Source organism: Pristiophorus japonicus, chromosome 7 (genome assembly GCF_044704955.1).
Source record: "Pristiophorus japonicus isolate sPriJap1 chromosome 7, sPriJap1.hap1, whole genome shotgun sequence".
Classification (NCBI taxonomy): Eukaryota; Metazoa; Chordata; class Chondrichthyes; family Pristiophoridae; genus Pristiophorus; species Pristiophorus japonicus.
This window is the reverse complement of record NC_091983.1, coordinates 227,816,328-227,836,481: the sequence shown is the minus strand read 5'-3', so window position 1 is coordinate 227,836,481 and position 20,154 is coordinate 227,816,328.

The following is a 20,154-nucleotide window of genomic DNA, read 5'->3' as shown; positions in this document are numbered from 1 at the left end:
ATTGAGAGAAGATTGATGGGTCATTGAGAGAAGATTGATGGGTCATTGGCAGAAGATTGATGGGTCATTGAGAGAAGATTGATGGGTCATTGGGAGAAGATTGATGGGTCATTGAGAGAAGATTGATGGGTCATTGAGAGAAGATTGATGGTCATTGGCAGAAGATTGATGGTCATTGAGAGAAGATTGATGGTCATTGGGAGAAGATTGATGGATCATTGGGAGAAGATTGATGGGTCATTGAGGGAAGATTGATGGGCCATTGAGGGCAAGCTGCACATTTGGTGGTGCAGTAATGATGGAGGGCTACACTTTCGGATGATACGTTAAACAGCGACCGCGTCTGCCCTCTCCGGAGAACGTAGAAGATGCAATAGCATAATTCGAAGAAGAGCAAGAGAGTTCTAACCGGTGTCCTGGCCAATATTTATTCCTCAACCAACATCACTAAAACAGATAATCTGGTCAGGAAACCTGCCCTCCTTACCCGGTCTGGGCATATGTGACTCCAGTCCCACACCAATGTGGTTGACTCGTCACTGTCCTCTGAAGTGGCCGAGCAAATCCCTCAGTTGTTGCCCCATTAGTCTGATACTGGAGCGCTGGGCTGATTGATCATGTTCTATATTGAGAATGGAACATCACATTGCTGTTTGTGGGAACTTGCTGTGCCTTAATGGGCTACTAATACCTGGCCCCACAGATAGCTGGGTCTCACTGATAGTCATTCATCACTAATACCGGGCCCCACAGATAGCTGGGTCTCACTGATAGTCAGTCCTCACCAATACTGGGCCCACAGATAGCTGGGTTTCACTGATAGTCATTCATCACTAATATTGGGCCCACAGATAGCTGGGTCTCACTGATAGTCAGTCCTCACTAATACTGGGCCCACAGATAGCTGGGTTTCACTGATAGTCAGTCCTCACTAATATTGGGCCCACAGATAGCTGGGTCTCACTGATAGTCAGGCCTCACTAATACTGGGCCCACAGATAGAAGGATCTCACTGATAGTCAGTCCTCACTAATACTGGGCCCACAGATAGCTGGGTCACTGATAGTCAGTCCTCACTAATACTGGGCCCACAGATAGCTGGGTCACTGATCGTCAGGTCTCACTCAGAGAGCAAAACCCTCGGGTTATTTTAATCAGCCGATGCTCCTGTAAAATGGGATTAAACGTGATTCAAGACTCGGCAGGGGTTTCAATGAGGCAGGGTGTCTGCTGGATGCCCTCTGACCCCGATCATTGAGTGCCATCACTCAGGGTCTTGTGACGAAGTATCTGTAAGTTCACCAACAGCCTCCAATTCCTCAAACACTCTCAACTTCCTCTCTGTGGCCAGTGAATGGCCCCAGGCTTTTATTATCAGACCACATTCTGTCAGCATCGCCAATTAAAGATTAATTCCAGGCCTGTTTCCCAGTGACTGAGTGTTCGATCTTATCCAGGAGCGCTGGGCTGATTGATCAGGCTCCATATTATGAATGGACTGGGATTCTGCCACAATCAGACTCGAATTTCACTGAACTGAAATGTGGGATTGGAGCAATTACAGTGTTTTGTGGCCAAGTATCTGTGGTCGGTCTCCCAAACCTTAGGATGGTGACAACAGGTCTTCCCCACTGTAATTATCATAAACACCCTCGCCTCTCGGTCCCCAGGTCGAGGGTTCAAGTCCCACACCGGAAACATGAGTGAGAAATCCAGTCTGACACTCCCAGTGCAGTACAGAGGGAACACTGCCTTGTCGGAGGGGCAGTACCGAGGGAACCCTGCCTTGTCGAAGGGGCAGTACTGAGGAAGTTCTTCACTTTCGGAGGGACAGTACTGAGGGAGCGCTGTCCTGTCGGAGGGCAGTATTGAGGGAGCTCTGTACTGTTGGAGGGCAGTAATCAGGGAGCGCTGCACTGTCGGAGGGCAGTATTGAGGGAGGCTGCAATGTCAGAGATGCACTACTGAGAGCGCGCTGCATTGTCAGAGGGGCAGTACTGAAGGGATTGCTGCACTTTCGGAGGTGCCATATTTCAGTTTCAGTGAGTGTGTGACGGTGAAACTCTTCTCTTGTTTGGCACTCCCTCGGAGTGAAACATTAGGGGAGTGTGAAACATTGGGGGAGTGGGAAACATTGGGTGAGTGTGAAACATTGGGGGAGTGTGAAACATTGGGGGAGTGTGAAACATTGGGGGAGTGTGAAACATTGGGGGAGTGTGAAACATTGGGGGAGTGTGAAACATTGGGGGGGTGAAACATTGGGGGAGTGTGAAACATTGGGGGAGTGTGAAACATTGGGGGAGTGGGAAACATTGGGGGAGTGTGAAACATTGGGGGAGTGTGAAACATTGGGGGAGTGTGAAACATTGGGGGAGTGTGAAACATTGGGGGGGTGAAACATTGGGGGATTGTGAAACATTGGGGGAGTGTGAAACATTGGGGGAGTGTGAAACATTGGGGGAGTGTGAAACATTGGGGGAATGTGAAACATTGGGGGAATGTGAAACATTGGGGGAGTGTGAAACATTGGGGGGGTGAAACATTGGGGGAGTGTGAAACATTGGGGAAGTGTGAAACATTGGGGGAGTGGGAAACATTGGGGGAGTGTGAAACATTGGGGGGGTGAAACATTGGGGGAGTGTGAAACATTGGGGGAGTGGGAAACATTGGGGGAGTGGGAAACATTGGGGGAGTGGGAAACATTGGGGGGGTGAAACATTGGGGGAGTGGGAAACATTGGGGGAGTGGGAAACATTGGGGGAGTGTGAAACATTGGGGGAGTGTGAAACATTGGGGGGGTGAAACATTGGGGGAGTGTGAAACATTGGGGGGGTGAAACATTGGGGGAGTGTGAAACATTGGGGGGGTGAAACATTGGGGGAGTGTGAAACATTGGGGGAGTGTGAAACATTGGGGGGGTGAAACATTGGGGGAGTGTGAAACATTGGGGGGGTGAAACATTGGGGGGGTGAAACATTGGGGGAGTGGGAAACATTGGGGGAGTGGGAAACATTGGGGGAGTGGGAAACATTGGGGGAGTGGGAAACATTGGGGGAGTGGGAAACATTGGGGGAGTGGGAAACATTGGGGGTGTGAAACATTGGGGGGGTGAAACATTGGGGGGTGTGAAACATTGGGGGAGTGTGAAACATTGGGGGGGTGAAACATTGGGGGGATGAAACATTGGGGGAGTGTGAAACATTGGGGGAGTGTGGGAGTGCGGATATCCTAGAAAGTGGGCGAACTTCTGACACAAACTGAACCCAGCACCGACACACTCCCTGTCCAGCCACGGCCAGTGTTCCTGCAGATTGATTCCCAAAGCTGCTATTTTGTTGGTGTTTTTCTGCAGTGATCAATAACAGAAAACCAGCGGCAGCAATAATGATCTCCCCACACTGACGGTTCCAACAGTTGCTCGATCACTGCCAGCAAAACACAGTCTGTTTCAAGCATTTATATTCCTCTCACCCAAACCCATCCCCCTGAACTGGAAATGACCCAGAGAATGATGAGTGGGAGAGTGAGTGAGTATAACTGCTTTATCCCAACGACTGGAGGGCAGCAGGCAGTGAATCTCAGAATCTCACAGCTCAGATGGAGGCCATTCGGCCCATCGGGCCTGTGCTGGCTCTTTGAGTGATCCAATTAGTCCCACTCCCCGCTCCTTCCATATCGCCCTGCAAATTATTCATTTTCACGTATTGAACCAATTCCCTTCTGAAAGTTACTACACGTGCAGCGCCTAAAATCCAGAACCCTCGGGACCAAGGCCGTTCCTGATTCCGGGCTATTCCGGACTTGCGGTTTGCTTTCGGGCGTCACAAATCTGGAAACATCCGAGCCCAGATTCGGGCATTTCCGGATCTCAGAATGTCAGAAAGTGGGGGGCGGGGTTAGCTGCCGAGGAGCTGTTCGTGTCGGGCCGGCCCCACTGGTGAGGTCATCATTGGGCCGGCCCCACTGGTGAGCTCATCGCGGGCCGGCCCCACTTGTGAGGTCATCGTTGGGCCGGCCCCACTGGTGAGGTCATCCGTGGTCCGGCCCCACTGGTGAGGTCATCCGTGGTCCGGCTCCGCGGGTGAGGTCATCGTTGGGCCGGCCCCACTGGTGAGCTCATCGTCGGGCCGGCCCCACTGGTGAGGTCATCGTCGGGCCGGCCCCACTGGTGAGGTCATCGTCGGGCCGGCCCCACTGGTGAGGTCATCGTCGGGCCGGCCCCACTGGTGAGGTCATCGTCGGGCCGGCCCCACTGGTGAGGTCATTGCGGGCCGGCCCCGCGGGTGAGGTCATCGTCGGGCCGGCCCCACTGGTGAGGTCATCGTTGGGCCGGCCCCGCGGGTCAGATCATCGTCGGGCCGGGCCCACGGGTGAGGTCAGCGTTGGGCCGGCCCCGCGGGTGAGGTCATCGTTGGGCCGGCCCCACTGGTGAGGTCATCGTCGGGCCGGGCCCACGGGTGAGGTCAGCGTTGGGCCGGCCCCGCGGGTGAGGTCATCGTCGGGCCAGCCCCTCTGAGGATGTTGTCGGGCGGGGCCCCGACAAGGAGGTCGTCGTCGGGCCGGCGAGGAGGCCCCGAGGTAAGGGCAGCGGCACTGAGGCGAGCAGGGTGACACAAGAGGCGGCGAAGCGAGGCCCGAGGTCGGCAGGTTCGTCGGAACCGTATTCCAGAACATTTTACAGATTCCGGACAATCCTACCACCGATCGGTCTGGATTCTGGAACATTCCGGATTCCGGAAATCCGGATTCTCGACGCTGCACAGTATTGAATCCGCTTCCACCTCCCTTTCAGGCAGTGCATTCCAGATCTTAACAAATCATTGCGTAAAAATAAATTCTCATTTTCTCCCCCACTCGTACTTTTGCCAATTATTTTCAGTCTGTGTCCTCTGGTTACTGAACCTCCTGTCACTGGGAACAGCTTCTCTCTATCTACTCGATCAAAACCCTTTCTGATTTTGAACACCTCTATCAAAATACTGTTTAATCTCTCTGCTCTAAGATGAACAATCCCAGCTTCTCCAGTCTCTCCACATAACTGAAGTCCCACATCCCTGGGACCATTCCAGTAAATCCCCTCTGCACCCTCTCCAAGGCCTTAACATCCTTCCTAAAGTGTGGTGCCCAGAATTGGACACAATGCTCCAGCTGGGGCCTAACCAGTGATTTATAAATATTTAGCATGATTTTCCTACTTTTGAAAATAAAGATAAAGAACTTCCAGCTAAAGTGAGTCTGTGCTTTGCAATAAACGAGGACCTACGCTCCCGATATAAATCACTGCCAGAATCTATAATTACCCAGATTGGGCCATAATCACTCACTGATATTCACCGATTTCTGCTTCCCTCCAAGTCCAGGGTCATTTCCCTCCTGTTGAACCGAAGATAAACCACATCCCGCGACATGTAATCTGTGACACTAATTAACACAAATTGAAGTTTAATCGTTCGATCTGCCCGTGAATTCAATGTTGCAAAACCCAGTTAGCCTAAAATGATGATAACTGCAGATTATCTTTCACTGTCCTCCCCACATTCTCTGACACTGACCATGTGTGAGGCCATCGATCCGGCTCTCAATGTCTCAACAAAATCTCACTTAATGGGCCCTTCCTACAATGTGCTGCTGCATTGAGAAGGAGAGCAGATCTCCTGTTAAACACTGAAACCGCTTTAGTTACAGAAAGTCACGCAGATTGTTTATTTCCGAAATATACCATTGAACAGAGTCACCTGATCAAGTACTGGATCAGTGTCAGCTTGGTGCAGTGGGCAGCACTATCGCCTCTGAGTCAGAAAGTCATGCGTTCAAGTCCCACACCAGAGACTTAATTCAATAATCCAGGTTAACACTCCCAGTGCAGCACTGAGGAAGTGCTGCATTGTCGGAGGGGCAGTACTGAGGGAACACTGCACTGTCGGAGGGGCAGTACTGAGGGAGCATTGCACTGTCGGAGGGTCAGTACTGAGGGAGCGCTGCATTGTTGGAGCGGCAGTACTGAGGGACTGCTGCATTGTTGGAGTGGCAGTACTGAGGGGGTTCTGCACTGTCGGAATGGCAGTACTGAGGGAGAGCTGCACTGTTGGAAGGGCAGTACTGAGGGAGAGCTGCACTGTCGGAGGGGCAGTACTGAGGGACTGCTGCATTGTTGGACTGGCAGTACTGAGGGAATGCTGCACTGTCGGAGTGGCAGTACTAAGCGAATGCTGCACTGTCGGAATGGCAGTACTGAGGGAGTGCTGCACTGTCGGAGCGGCAGTACTGATGGAGTGCTGCATTGTCGGAGGGGCAATACTGAGGGAGGGCTGCACTGTCGGAGGGGCAGTACTGGGGAGGGCTACACTGTCGGAAGGGCAGTACTGAGGGAACGCTGCACTGTCGGAGGGGCAGTACTGAGGGAGGGCTGCACTGTCGGCGGGGCAGTACTGAGGGAGTGCCGCACTGTTGGAGTGGCAGTACTGGGGAAGTGCTGCACTGTCGGAGCGGCAGTACTGAGGGAGTACTGCACATAGAAATGACATCTTTCGGATGAGATGTTAAACTGAGGGCCCATCTGCCCTCTCAGGTGGAGGGAAAAGATCCTACAGCACTATTTCAAAGAAGAGCAGGAGAGTTCTCCCCTGTGTCCTGGCCAATAAGTACCCGTCAACCAACATCATTAAACATCAGATTATCTGATCATTATCACATTGTTGTTTTTGGGTGCTTTCTGTGCACAAATTATGTCGGGCTTGAAAACCTCACTTTTGAAAATCAGTAATAACTTTCAAAAGAAAATATCTGTATAAAGCGCCCAATGTAAGGCCCAGGCAATTGAACTCTGTGATTCACCTTTTTAAACATTCTGTATAACATGCTTAACGTAAAACACAAAAGATGTAAATACTGATTTCCTGTAATCTGTAAGAACTCCTGGATACTCCTGTTTAGAATGTTTAATGTTAATCTGTGCTAAACAATGAGAAACCCCTGTAAGAAACCTTTTGTGTAAATGTAAAACCACACAAACTGTGATCAGAAGAGAAACCCCAACACAATAGAAATGATACAGCTGTAAGAATCCTTTGTCGAAATGTAAACACCAATACTGACTAATCCTTTGTAGAAATGTAAACACCGATACCGACTATGTAAGAACTATAATGAGACACAGTGAGGTCCATGATAGCGCTAGACTATAGACAATAGACCAGTTACCGAAGTGCTAAATGCATGCTCAAAGAAGGTAGATCATCGATGGATCAAAGGAAGGATTCAATGAGTGGCAGGTAGCCATGGAAACAACACAAGAGAAAATGCAGGAACATGAGCTCACAGACCACGAACAGCAGCCGGTAGTAGTAGGAGAAGGGTGGCCCGGTCAGTCATCAGAAATTGTGCTCCACAAACCCGTCAGACCACTGGGTCGATCGTGAATGTGCAGGGAAACTGAGGCAAAGACTCAGTAAAAACGAGTGGGAACACGGCTGCAGTCAAGGAAGGTGACCTGGTCAGTCATCAGATGACGTGCATCACGACACGGCAGCGGACCACTGGGATGATCATGAGCATGCAGGGAACTGAGGAACTGGTAACTATAATGCAGCTCAAGGGACAGACTGAGAGGTGTAATGGTGATAACAGGTTGATCAGACTCAGTGGAAATAGTGGCTCAATCAGAATGAGCTCTCTTCACACAGTGTAATTAAGGGAAGGGTGCGGACAGTAATGAATATCCCTGTGATTGGCTCCCTGCTTCCTGTCCATCTCTCACACCCTCTCCCTGCAGCACTGAAGGGCTGGGCTTCACTATAAGGAGAGGCCACTTTCACAATTACACAGTGCGATCCCATTCAGCTACACCATCAGTCAGTGTGGCCTCTGGGAGTTCACTCCCTGGCTGATCCTTGTATTAAAATAATCTTCATTCTAATAACTAGAACTGTACAGCCCATCTGGTTAATTGCCTGGTGTGTGGAAGTCCGGGTGTAATTAAGAGTCTGACAGGTTTAATCAGGGCCGTAATACGACTTTATGAAAGGGTTGGTTACTGGAACAGATTTGAATTGAGAGGAATGTTGAGCTCTGAGCTTGCTGGGCTGCTGGTTTTGTTTGTTGAAAGGAAGTGTATTGTTGGGAACTGATTCCCTTCACACAGTCCTATTAATGAGATCGAGGGTTGGAAGTGAGCGATTGAGGATCAGACAATAATTAACAGGCGATTGTGGGGATTTACTTGTGTCACTGAAACTATTCCCAATAGGACAGAAAGTCGTGGGGTCAAACCCCAGTCCTGGCCTGAGCATTATGGGATGTCCTGTCCTCTGGACTGGATGGTCAGTTGACGTTCTGTCCACCTGCCCAGGTGACGGTTAACCATCCAATGGGACTGTGTGACCCGGAGCAGGGATTTCTCCCAGTGTCCTGGACAACACTCCTCCCTCAGTCTATACCCAAATCAAACAGTTCACCGGCCCATTGCTGTGGAATCTTCCTGTGCACAACATTGGCTGTGTTTGAACATATAAATATAAAAGGATGTGGAGAAAGGGCAGACAGCTCCAGCTGAAGGGCTGCACCAACTTGAGAGTAATGGGCCGAGTGGCCTCTTTCTGTGCTGTAAATTCTGTGTCCCCACAAATCAGACCCAGGATAGGGCAGGGATCCCACAGTTCCTGTTGGGAGCAGGGCCTCCACTCCCCCACATGTGGCCCTGGGGATGAGGGAGGAAGGGGGCGGGACCAGGGAGCGTTGGGAGTTCCCGAGGTCCAGGTTCTCAGGGGTTCCCAGCAGAGGTCTGTCTACCCCGAGCCGGCATCGATTGTCCACCAGGGGGCGGATGGGAGCACCAGGGTCCAAGTCAGGATGGCACGCTTCATCCCTGGGAACAATTGTACAGCAGCCGCTCACACAGAGAGAGCGGGGGACAGCTACAGGGGTCCGAGATAGGAGTGTCAGCCGTGGCTCAGTGGGCAGCACTCTCCCCTCGGAGTCAGAGGGTCGTGGGTTAAAGCTCCACTCCACAGACATCAGCACATAATCCATACTGACACACCCAGTGCAATATTGAGGGAGCACTGTACTGTTGGAGGGGCAGTACTGAGGGACTGTTGCATTGACGGAGAAGCAGTACTGAGGGAGCGGTGTACTGTTGGAGGGGGAGTACCGAGGGAGCACTGCACTGTCGGAGAATTAGTCCTGAATGAGCACTGCACTGTCGGAGGGTGAGTACTGAGGGAACGCTGCATGGTCAGAGGGGCAGTACTGAGGGAGTGCTGCACTGTCGGAGGGGCAGTACTGAGTGAGTGCTGCACTGTCAGAAGGGTAGTACTGAGGGAGCGGTGTACTGTCGGAGGTGTAGTACTGAGGGAGTGCTGCACTGTCGGAGGGGCAGAACTGAGGGAGTGCTGCACTGTCAAAGGGATAGTACTGAGGGAGTGCTGCACTGTCGGAGGGGTAGTACTGAGGGAGCGGTGTACTGTCGGAGGGACAGTACTGAGGGAACGCTGCACTGTCGGAGGGTCAGTGAGGGAGCGCTGTACTGTTGGAGGGGCAGTACTGAGGGAGTGCTGCACAGTCAGAGGATCAGTACTGAGGGAGTGCTGCACTGTCAGAGGGACAGTACTGAGGGACACTGAACTGTCGGAGGGTCAGTACTGAGGGAACGCTGCACTGTCGGAGGGGCAGTACTGAGGGAACGCTGCTTAAACCAAAGCACCATCTGCCGTCTCAGGTGGACGTAATTGACGCTGTTTAAAAATAATTTAAAAATCTAAGTTCTGTAAAAGTGACCATGAAACTGACAGATTGTTGTAAAAACCCAACTGGTTCAGTAACGTGCTTCAGGGAAGGAAACCTGCTGTCCTTACCCGGTTTACTGCTGTCCAGTTACAGCGAGTGAGTCATAAAACTCCTTTTATTTCTCACAGCCCACTGAGGGTGTTTGAAGCACAAATGACCGTCTCTGACCCTGATCTATAACTCAGTGCCAGAGGTTCTGGTTGGAGAAGATTCACGAAATCAGCTCATTGTTTGACCTGCCACAAGCGATGTGAGATTACTCAGAACACATCTTTATCACAAAGCTCACACAACCTCAGGCACAGACTGAGGGAGAGACCCACTCACCCCTAGCCCAGGGAACACTGTCTGGAGGGAGAGACCCCTCACCCCTGGCCCAGGGAACACTGTCTGGAGGGAGAGACTCCCTCACCCCTAGCCCAGGGAACACTGTCTGGAGGGAGAGACTCTCTCACCCCTAGCCCAGGGAACACTGTCTGAAGGGAGAGACCCCCTCACCCCTAGCCCAGGAGACACAAAGTGTGAGATGCTTGCAATGAATCTCAACAATAAACATCCACACAAAGTACCTTCAATGCTGTATAAGCAGAGAATTGATATCTGACTTACTGCTAAAAGGGCAATGGTTCTTCAATTCAACATCTTCAAAGAGTAATGAATAATGTTTAAACATTACCGAAAGGCAGAAACTGCTGTGAGCTCAGAGGGACACAGGAAGGAATTGTAATCACAGAAAGACGTGTATTTCAACAGCACCTTCCAATGGGCAGCAAAGGGCTGAGCGGGTGACAGGGCCGAGGCCTGGTCCTGGTCGGCTTCTGATCAGGTTTCACAGACACATCGCCCTGAGATTCACCGAATCCTCGTATCTAGTTCTCGGCTCAGCACTTTCCCTCGCCCCAAATTATTTTGGGTCATCGTTTTCAGGCAGTTTGCGGGCGTCGGTGGATTCACCTCGCTCGGTCGGTAACCCTTTACCGCCCCATTACTGCCCCCTACACGCGCTAACGGGAGGCACAAACCAGGCCAATTTCTCCCTCTATATCTCCTGGGGTGAATGGGACTGTTTCCATTGGGAGGCTCGGTTGGATCAGACCTTTTGGAATTGATGAAGCTTTTCCTACCTGTCTGTGTAATATCTTCACAATCATAAAGTGGGCCTTGCCGAGCCCAGGAACTGGCCGCCCCTCAATCCATCAGTGACACTGCTATCGCCCGGGCCCCATAGAAACATAGAAACATAGAAAATAGGTGCAGGAGTAGGCCATTCGGCCCTTCTAGCCTGCACCGCCATTCAATGAGTTCATGGCTGAACATTCAACTTCAGTACCTCATTCCTGCTTTCTCGCCATACCCCTTGATCCCCCTAGTAGTAAGGACGTCATCTAACTCCTTTTTGAATATATTTAGTGAATTGGCCTCAACAACTTTCTGTGGTAGAGAATTCCACAGGTTCACCACTCTCTGGGTGAAGAAGTTCCTCCGCATCTCGGTCCTAAATGGCTTACCCCTTATCCTTAGACTGTGACCTCTGGTTCTGGACTTCCCCAACATTGGGAACATTCTTCCTGCATCTAACCTGTCTAACCCCGTCAGAATTTTATATGTTTCTATGAGGTCCCCTCTCATTCTTCTGAACTCCAGTGAATACAAGCCCAGTTGATCCAGTCTTTCTTGATAGGTCAGTCCCGCCATCCCGGGAATCAGTCTGGTTAACCTTCGCTGCACTCCCTCAATAGCAAGAATGTCCTTCCTCAGGTTAGGAGACCAAAACTGTACACAATACTCCAGGTGTGGCCTCACCAATGCCCTGTACAACTGTAGCAACACCTCCCTGCCCCTGTACTCAAATCCCCTTGCTATGAAGGCCAACATGCCATTTGCTTTCTTAACCGCCTGCTGCACCTGCATGCCAACCTTCAATGACTGATGTACCATGACGCCCAGGTCTCTTTGCACCTCCCCTTTTCCTAATCTGTCACCATTCAGATAATAGTCTGTCTCTCTGTTTTTACCACCAAAGTGGATAACCTCACATTTATCCACATTATACTTCATCTGCCATGCATTTGCCCACTCACCTAACCTATCCAAGTCGCTATGCAGCCTCACAGCATCCTCCTCGCAGCTCACACTGCCACCCAACTTAGTGTCATCCGCAAATTTGGAGATACTACATTTAATCCCCTCATCTAAATCATTAATGTACAGTGTAAACAGCTGGGGCCCCAGCACAGAACCTTGCGGTACCCCACTAGTCACTGCCTGCCATTCTGAAAAGTACCCATTTACTCCTACTCTTTGCTTCCTGTTCTCAATCCATGTCAGTACACTACCCCCAATCCCATGTGCTCTAACTTTGCACATCAATCTCTTGTGTTGGACCTTGTCGAACGCCTTCTGAAAGTCCAAATATACCACATCAACTGGTTCTCCCTTATCCACTCTACTGGAAACATCCTCAAAAAATTCCAGAAGATTTGTCAAGCATGATTTCCCTTTCACAAATCCATGCTGACTTGGACCTATCATGTCACCTCTTTCCAAATGCGCTGCTATGACATCCTTAATAATTGATTCCATCATTTTACCCACTACCGATGTCAAGCTGACCGGTCTATAATTCCCTGTTTTCTCTCTCCCTCCTTTTTTAAAAAGTGGGGTTACATTGGCTACCCTCCACTCCATAGGAACTGATCCAGAGTCAATGGAATGTTGGAAAATGACTGTCAACGCATCCACTATTTCCAAGGCCACCTCCTTAAGTACTCTGGGATGCAGTCCATCAGGCCCTGGGGATTTATCGGCCTTCAATCCCATCAATTTCCCCAACACAATTTCCCGGCTAATAAGGATTTCCCTCAGTTCCTCCTCCTTACTAGACCCCCCGACCCCTTTTATAACCAGAAGGTTGTTCGTGTCCTCCTTCGTGAATACCGAACCAAAGTACTTGTTCAATTGGTCCGCCATTTCTTTGTTCCCCGTTATGACTTCCCCTGATTCTGACTGCAGAGGACCTACGTTTGTCTTTACTAACCTTTTTCTCTTTACATATCTATAGAAACTTTTGCAATCCGTCTTAATGTTCCCTGCAAGCTTCTTCTCATACTCCATTTTCCCTGCCCTAATCAAACCCTTTGTCCTCCTCTGCTGAGTTCTAAATTTCTCCCAGTCCCCAGGTTCGCTGCTATTTCTGGCCAATTTGTATGCCACTTCCTTGGCTTTAATACTATCCCTGATTTCCCTTGATAGCCACGGTTGAGCCACCTTCCCTTTTTTATTTTTATGCCAGACAGGAATGTACAATTGTTGTAGTTCATCCATGCAGTCTCTAAATGTCTGCCATTGCCCATCCACAGTCAACCCCTTAAGTATCATTCGCCAATCCATCCCAGCCAATTCACGCCTCATACCTTCAAAGTTAGCCTTCTTTAAGTTCTGGACCATGGTCTCTGAATTAACTGTTTCATTCTCCATCCCAATGCAGAATTCCACCATATTATGGTCACTCTTCCCCAAGGGGCCTCGCACAACGAGATTGCTAATTAATCCTCTCTCATTACATAACACCCAGTCTAAGATGGCCTCCCCCCTAGTTGGTTCCTCGACATATTGGTCTAAAAAACCATCCCTTATGCACTCCAGAAAATCCTCCTCCACCGTATTGCTTCCAGTTTGGTTAGCCCAATCTATGTGCATATTAAAGTCACCCATTATAACTGCTGCACCTTTATTGCACGCACCCCTAATTTCCTGTTTGATGCCCTCCCCAACATCACTACTACTGTTTGGAGGTCTGTACACAACTCCCACTAACGTTTTTTGCCCTTTGGTGTTCTGCAGCTCTACCCATATAGATTCCACATCATCCAAGCTAATGTCCTTCCTAACTATTGCCTTAATCTCCTCCTTAACCAGCAATGCTACCCCACCTCCTTTTCCTTTTATTCTATCCTTCCTGAATGTTAAATACCCCTGGATGTTGAGTTCCCAGCCCTGCTCATCCTGGAGCCACGTCTCCGTAATCCCAATCACATCATATTTGTTAACATCTATTTGCACAGTTAATTCATCCACCTTATTGCGGATACTCCTTGCATTAAGACACAAAGCCTTTAGGCTTGTTTTTTTAACACCCTCTGTCCTTTTAGAATTTTGCTGTACAGTGGCCCTTTTTGTTCTTTGCCTTGGGTTTCTCTGCCCTCCACTTTTCCTCATCTCCTTTCTGTCTTTTGTTTTTGCCTCCTTTTTGTTTCCCTCTATCTCCCTGCATTGGTTCCCATCCCCCTGCCATATTAGTTTAACTCCTCCCCAACAGCACTAGCAAACACTCCCCCGAGGACATCTCACACACAGACTGCACACAGTCACCTCTCTCCGTCCGCTCAAGGTGACAGCGAGGAGACTCACCAGCAGAGAGTGTGTGGAGCTGGGCCTTGGGCTGGGAGAGCCCCAGGAGAAGGACAGACACACACACAATCGCTGAGCAGAAGCAGCGGCACTGAAAGGACAGACAGACTGGCTGAGGGCCACACAGCAGGCTCTCATTCCCTGAGCCTCGGACACTGGGCTGGGATGAAGTGTAATTGAGGACTTTCTCCTGGATCCCTGCTCCTTGTCCCCAGCCACACACAGGGAATAAGGATTGAGCATTGGATTGAGTCCCGGTTTACAGGCATCGGCTGACACTGGGCCCTCAGAGAAACATCATTATCCCCCCCCTCTCTCCCACTAAATCCACCTGCAACATCTGGGCAGCAGTTCAGGGACACCACTGGGCAGCAACATCTGGAAATGGCAGTGTGCTCCTGGGCATCTGTCCCCTTCAATCCCCCAGAGTGAAGAATCTTTCTCAATGATTCTTTTCACAGAGTCTTCACTGCGGGTTCAATATTGGCCGTGTGTGGTTAGTAAATACAATTCTACACAAAGCCCCCTGAGAAATCAGCAGCTCATTTTCACACAGGGATCTCACAGAACAGAAAGAGGCCATTCGGCCCATCGTGCCTGTGCTGGTTCTTTTATCCGGTCATTATCGCATTGCTGTTTGTGGGAGCTTGCTGTGCGCAAATTGGCTGCTGCATTTCCTACATTACAAAGTGACTACACTTCAAAAGTACTTCATTGGCTGTAAAGCGCTTTGGGACGTCCTGAGATGGTGAAAGGCGCTATAGAAATGTAGGTCTTTCTTTTTACTTTCCAACTCTCCCATCGGGTGTAACGGGGAGGTGAGATGATGCTGTATGACTGGGATAGTCCCACCATCAGATTCCCCAAATTCACATTCAGAGAGAGAGAGAGAGACAGGGGGGGGGGGGGGGGGAGACAGAGAGAGAGATAGAGGAAGAGACAGACAGCTAGAGCGACACACAGACAGAGGTGGGGAGACAGAGAGAGGGAGGGAGGGGGGAGGCAGAGAGAGGGAGGGAGGTGGGGAGACCTAGAGGAGGAGGGAGAGGGAGACAGAGAGAGGGAGGGAGGGGGGAGACTTACCTTCACTGATCGGGGTCCCTGGGCTTTAGTTCTGAAGCAGTCTGATCTCCTGCTGCTGTTTCCCAGTCGCTCTGTCACAGATCCCGAGCTCTCCTTGTTTCCCCACAAGGGATGTTTCAGTAACGGAGAGAGAGAGAGAGAGGGAGTGGGGATGGGGTGCAGGTCAGTCAAGGTTGCTCCCCCAGGACCCTGCACCAGACGGAAGGGCTCGGGGTCAGGAGGAGCTTTGTGTTTGGGAGTTTCTCAGAGCCCAGAGTGAATGTGACACAAGTCCCTGTGTCCACCGTCACTGGCTCTCGCTCCCTCTCATTCTCAGGCTTCACCACAGCACCTGGAGCCCGGCTTTTATTATCAATCTTTTCTTGGGCTGCAGTGAATAATTGAAGCTGTGTGGAGAGGCTGTCTGGGTGTGTGAGGAGTGGGAGGTTCCTGTGTAAGGTGCTGCTGGTCTCTGCTCCCCATCTCAAGCCTCTTCTTTCATTCTGCTCTCTCGCAGATGCTGATTAAAGGTTCTGTGCCGATTGGTTAGTGAGCGGCCAATGATGGCACGTGGTGACAGCTTGTCTATCTGGGATTGACACCCAACTGACTGAGTCACAGTGACAGCAAAACGACAACTTGCATTTATATAGCACCTTTAACTAGGAAACCTCCCAAGGTGTTTCACAGGAGCCGAGATCAGACACAAATGTGGCACCGAGACACGTAAGGAGATGTTAGAACAGGTGAACAAAAGCTCGGTCAAAGAGGGAGGTTTTAAGGAGGGTCTTAAAGGAGGAGAGAGAGGGAGAGAGGAGGATATGTTTAGGGAGGGAATTCAAGAGCTTAGGGCCCAGGCAGCTGAAGGCACAGCCGCCAAAGGTGGAGCGATAAATATCGAGGATGGACAAGGGACCAGATTTGGAGTAGCACAGCGATCTCGGAGGGGTGTAGGGTGGGAGGGGGTTACAGAGATAGGGAAGGGTGTAGGTGGGAGGGGGTTACATGGATAGGGAGGGGTGTAGGGTGGGAAGGTGTTACAGGGATAGGGAGGGGTGTAGGGTGAGAGGGGGTTACAGGGATAGGGAGGGGTGTAGGGTGGGATGAGGTTACAAGGATAGGGAGGGGTGTAGGGTGGGAGGAGGTTACAGGGATAGGAAGGGGTGTAGGGTGGGACGGGGCTACAGGGATAGGGAGGAGTCTAGGGTGGGAGGGGTTACAGGGATAGGGAGGGGTGTAGGGTGGGAGGGGGTTACAGGGATAGGGAGGGGTGTAGGGTGGGAGGGGGTTACAGGGATAGGGAGGGTGTAGGGTGGGAGAGGGTTTCAGGGATAGGGAGGGGTGTAGGTGAGAGAGGTTACAGGGATAGGGAGGGGTGTAGGGTGGGAGGGGGTTACAGGGATAGGGAGGGGTGTAGGTGGGAGGGGGTTACAGGGATAGGGAGGGGTGTAGGTTGGGAGCGGGTTACAGGGATAGGGAGGGGTGTAGGGTGGGAGGGGGTTACAGGGATAGGGAGGGGTGTAGGGTGGGAGTGGTGACAGGGATAGGGAGGGGTGTAGGATGGGAGGGGGCTACAGGGATAGGGAGGTGTGTAGGGTGGGAGGGGTTACAGAGATAGGGAGGGTGAGGTTACTGAAGGGTACATTGTGTAACACGGGTTCTGGACAATCTATCTCCCTCACTCGAGTGTTGTATTAACAGCTGACCCATCAGCGCTCACTAATCCCGACACGGAGACAGTGAACTGGAGTCACTAATGGCCGTCTAGAATCACATCACATCACAAGACAGAGACAGAGAGATTGATGCAGGTGATAAGTCTGAGAAACACAGGCACAAACTGTAAATGATCTCGGTGACATTTTTGTATGAAGCGAGATTTAACCCTCTCCTCTCCACAACCTTCTAGAACCTTGTGTTCCTTGAGCCTGGAATTCTCTGGTTTGGGTGTTGTGGATGGCTGAAGGTTTAGGGCCTTTTGTTAATGCCCACTCCCACTCCCGGCTCTTTCCCCATAGCCCTGAAAATCTTTCCCCTTCCAGTATTTATCTAATTCCCTTTTCAAACTTACTGTTGAATCTGCTCCCACCGCCCTTTCAGGCGGAGCATTCTGGATCACAACAACTCGCATAAAAAATATTCTCCTCATCTGGTTCTGTCACCAATCACCTTAAATCTGTGTCCTCTGGTTACTGACCCTGCCAGTGGAAACAGTCTCTCCTTATTTACTCGATGAAAACCCACCATGATTCTAGTACCAGTCCCGTAAATCCCCTCTGCACCCTCTCCAAGGCCTTGACATCCTTCCTAAAGTGTGGGGCCCAGAATTGGACACAATACTCCAGCTGGGGTCTAACCAGTTTTTTTATTGATAATGTTATGTCTGTAATGTAATTATGAATGACTCCACAAGGCAGTGTGTTGTACTTGAACTGTAGTGACCTTGGTCCTTTATTCCAAACTCCAGAGTGCTGTGCAAGCATGGTGTGCAGCCTTTTATACAGGGCCCTGCCACCAGGGCAGGAAACCCCTGGTCTCCACCAGTTGTACCCTCTAGTGGTGCCAGCATGTATGTACACGGTGTGAACCTTATTGAAAGTACATAAAGTAAACAAGTCTCCATTTTATACAATCTCACAGTGACTACACATAGAGTACATCCATAGTCAGCATACACAAAATCACTCTCCCCCAAGTCCTTGTGCCAATTACCTTTGCACTATGTGCTCTGGCTTAGCTCTCCCCAGACTTAAGTGCCAATAGCCCTTGCACCTCGGCTGTGCTTTGACTTGGCCCTCTCGCTGTTAAGCCCCAAGTCCTTTTGCCACAATGTTGTGTCGTGGTTATCAGATTGGATGGTTCGCTGATGCGGTGGAGGTTCCAGTGGGTTCTGGGTGTGATCCATGTGTGAGTCCATGGCAACATACATCCACTTCCCCTACCCCGCCACCCCCACAATGAGATCATGCAGCCGGCCCATTACATAAACATACAGGATCAGACACAGTGCAAGTACAAAGAAAGGAAGAAAGACATTTTTTTCAGTTTGTATCGTGGCACCTAGGTTCCGTGACTTACATTTGTTACGTTTTATGGTCGTGTGCCAGGATTGGGTCGATTGCATTCATGGTTTAGTCATGGTGAGTACTGAGGTAGCAGTACAGGTATGCAAGGACGCTAGTTCCAGAGCAACCGGACAGGATCCTAGTCATCTGATGGTGGCGCTGCGCCCCCTACTAGCGGGGTGGGCTTGGTTCACTCACCTTGCCAGGACTCAGGGCTTTTGCCTTTGCCTAGTGGTGAGCAGAGCCACGGATGTGTGTAGCGTCCCTGTCCACCTTTGAGGGCTGCAGAATCCTCTGACTGCTCTCTCACGGTATTGGGAACCTGGCTGTTCCAGGTCCCGTTGGTTGTGACCTTTCGCTCCTGGACATGGCCGAGGAACTGGGTCGAGGGCTGTGCCGTCTCCACCCGGGTGGTGGACAACAGCAGCCGACTGCGTGTATTGCCGCTGTTTTCGTTTCCAGGTCCGTGGCGAATGGTGCCATTGGGTGCCTGCAGCGTGGGATTGACCTGGGGCAGGGTATCAGGATCAGTGCCTTCAACCTCCCGATTTTGATCGCTTGCTGCTGTAGGGGACACGCTATTCCCAACATCTCACAACAACATTTGGTTCTTTGCATTAGGACTGGTCCCGACATCTCGCAACAACATTTTGTTCTTTATATTTGGACTGGTACCGACATCTCACAACAACATTCTGTTCTTTACAGTGCCGACATCTCGCAACAACATTCTGTTCACAATCTTAATCGGTTCGTTACAATGATTGCCATGCATACAATGTCCCTTTAAGTTCAGTTGGTTGCAGGTCTCCCTTAAGAGAACCCTGCTAGCTTTACCCCAATCAGATCCTTTGTTCGACCCCGTGTGTTGGTTCCTCAGCGTTGCACCTCGTGATGTTGCCGTGGCCATCTTTTTTTTCAGCCATGCTGATCCTCGCTGCAGCAGGAGCGCGATCTTGCCTCGGTTCCCGAGGTCGACTGCCTTGATCCTTCTCTCCCGCGATTCTGCCACAAACGCCGGAAGGGTACCTGTGAATTCGATCTCCTCCCCAGGAGTCCTGCCACTGGAGCCGGAAAGGTATTTTTAGATCGTTCCTGTTGGATCATTGCCATGCAGTCATTGTTATAGATGTAAACTTGTATATATCCTGTACAGCCAGCAGAGAGCTCATCCCCTGGAGTCCTAAGGGATCCCATAATCCCTTGGGAGCACAGGTACTTAAGGAGGCCTCACAGGTTGGAGAGGCACTCTGGAGACCTGCAAGAAAAGACTAAGGTCACACTTTACTTTGAGCTCACAGTCTCCAGTCAGACTCTTTTTTCATACATAACAACTGGCGATGAGATACAGATAACGAGCACAACGATGCAGAGAACAGTGGGCATCCTGGAGAAATTCTCAGAGGGAGATGATTGGGAAACCTTTGTGGAGCGACTCGACCAATACTTCGTGGTCAACGAGCTGGAAGGAGAAGCGAACTCTGCCAACTGAAGGGCGATTCTCCTCACCGTCTGCGGGGTACCATCTTATGGCCTCAAGAAAAACCTGCTTGCTCCAGCGAAACCCATAGAGAGATTGTACGATGATTTGTGCACACTGGTCCAGGAGAATTTGAACCCGCAGGAAAACGTTCTGATGGTGAGGTACCAGTTCTACACCTGCAAAAGATCTGAAGGCCAGGAAGTGGCGAGTTATGTTGCCGAGCTAAGACGCCTTGCATGATATTGCGAATTTGAAGGACATTTGGAGCACATGCTCAGAGAATTTTTCGTGCTTGGCATTGGCCACGAAATGATACTTCACAAACTTTTGACTGTAGAGAGCTCAAGCTTG